The 2,500-nt window shown below is 36.4% G+C and overlaps 1 pseudogene; it reads left to right on the top strand.

Moving 5' to 3' along the window:
* LOC146870647 (28S ribosomal RNA) overlaps positions 1–2,500 on the top strand; it is a 9,011-nt pseudogene that overhangs the window by 3,568 nt on the left and 2,943 nt on the right.

The raw sequence follows: 2,500 nt of genomic DNA on the forward strand, positions 1-2,500 counted from the left end.
ATACCAAGCAATGTTTAAAAAAGACAAAAAGAAAATTGCCAGGATTATCACTGATGCCACTTGCCAAATCAGTGCTGATAACATTTTCCAATACTACCAAAGCATAATTGAAAAAGAAAACAAGAAAAACCCTAAATTCATGCCGATTGTTCGGATACCGGATGAATGGGAAATTAGAAATTTATGTAAAGAAATTACACTGCTCGAAATAACTAATGCCTTCGATGACTCTGATTTAAAGAAAGATTGGTCTGAATGACTTGAATAAAGTGCATAGCAGGCAACCTAGACTGCTGCCCAGAATTCTATCATCTTGGTTATCGATGAGAAGAGTACCAGAAACTATCAAAAAGAACCGGTAAATATTGATACTCAAGAATGTACTGATTAGTGACCTTAAAAAAATCAGTAATTGGCATCCAATTACCATCTGTACTGCATTCATTAAGTTATTCACAAAAATATTAACTAAAAGACTCTCATTTGTTATTGAATTGAATACGAGACAAAAAGGCTTCATGAAGGTGAGAGGTTGTCTCGAGAATCTGACTCTTCTGCAAAATATCATAAAAGGGGCACGAAAAAACAGTCACTCATTAGCAGTAGTGTTCATAGATATCTCAAAAGCCTTCGACTCTGTCAGCCATGGTCACATTATACAGAGTCTAGCAAGGCACAGAGTTCCATCATACATCAGAGACATAATAAAAGACTTGTACACTGACTCAACAACATTTTTCAAGGGAAAGAACAACAAAGCAACTCCTGAAATAACAATGAAATCTGGGGTTAAACAAGGTGACTCTTTATCCCCACTGCTATTTAACATTGCCATGGATCCTCTGATCTGTGATCTTCAGAAAAACGGCAAGGGCTTCACATTCGGATCAGATGGTCTTATGGAGAAAATCTCCACTCTCGCCTTTGCTGATGACATCGCAGTACTCAGCAGCACCAGGGAAGGAATGAGTACAAATCTGAAAATCATTGAAAAGTTCATTAAAACAACAGGATTAAAAATTAATGTGAAAAAGACACATGGTTTTTATATCAGTCACCATAAAGATAAAATCCTGATTAACAACTGTAAAGCATGGCAGTTTGAAAAAGAAAATATTGAAAACATTCATCCAGGAGAAAGTGAGAGATACCTCGGATTGAACTTTGACCCACACACTGGCCATACAAGCAACAACAAAATTAATGAGGTTCTTGTTAATTAGGCTCAAAAACTTGATAATCTATCACTTAAGCCCACGAAGAAAATAGAAATTTTGTGTCAGTACTTGGTCCCTAAACTGTCATTTAAATTGGAAATGACAGGAACAGAAGCTAAAACTTTAAATGTTCTGGATCAAACTTTGCCAGGATTATCACTGATGGGGCAAAAGATGCCACTTGCCAAATCAGTGCTGATGAAATTTTCCAATACTACCAAAGCATAATTGAAAAAGAAAACAAGAAAAACCTAAATTCATGCCGATTGATCGGATACCGGATGAATGGGAAATTAGAAATGTATGTAAAGAAATGACACTGCTCGAAATAACTAATGCCTTCGATGACTCCGATTTAAAGAAAGATTGGTCTGAATGAATTGAATAAAGTGCATAGCAGGCAACCAAGACTGCTGCCCAGAATTCTATCATCTTGGTTATCGATGAGAAGAGTACCAGAAACTATCAAAAAGAACCGGTCAATATTGATACCCAAGAATGTACCGATTAGTGAACTTAAAAAAAACAGTAATTGGTATCCAATTACCATCGGTACTGCATTCATGAAGTTATTCACATAAATATTAACTAAAAGACTCTAATTTTTTGTTGAATTGAATACGAGACAAAAAGGCTTCATGAAGGTGAGAGGTTGTCTCGAGAATCTGACTCTTCTGTAAAATATCATAGAAGGGGAACGAAAAAACAGTCACTCATTAGCAGTAGTGTTCATAGATATCTCAAAAGCCTTCGACTCTGTCAGCCATGGTCACATTATACAGAGTCTAGCAAGGCACTGAGTTCCATCAGACATCAGAGACATAATAAAAGACTTGTACACTGACTCAACAACATTTTTCAAGGGACAGAACAACGAAGCAACTCCTGAAATAACAATGAAATCTGGGGTTAAACAAGGTGACTCTTTATCCCCACTGCTATTTAACGTTGCCATGGATCCTCTGATCTGTGATCTTCAGAAAAACGCCAAGGGCTTCACATTTGGATCAGATGGTCTTTGGAGAAAATCTCCACTCTCGCCTTTGCTGATGACATCGCAGTACTCAGCAGCACCAGGGAAGGAATGAGTACAAATCTGAAAATCATTGAAAAGTTCATTAAAACAACAGGATTAAAACTTAATGTGAAAAAGACACATGGATTTTATATCAGTCACCATAAATATAAAATCCTGATTAACAACTGTAAAGCATGGCAGTTTGAAAAAGAAAATATTGAAAACATTCATCCAGGAGAAAGTGAGAGATACCTCAGATTGAACT

The sequence above is a fragment of the Triturus cristatus genome, chromosome 1_1 (genome assembly GCF_964204655.1).
Source record: "Triturus cristatus chromosome 1_1, aTriCri1.1, whole genome shotgun sequence".
In the NCBI taxonomy this organism is placed as follows: Eukaryota; Metazoa; Chordata; class Amphibia; order Caudata; family Salamandridae; genus Triturus; species Triturus cristatus.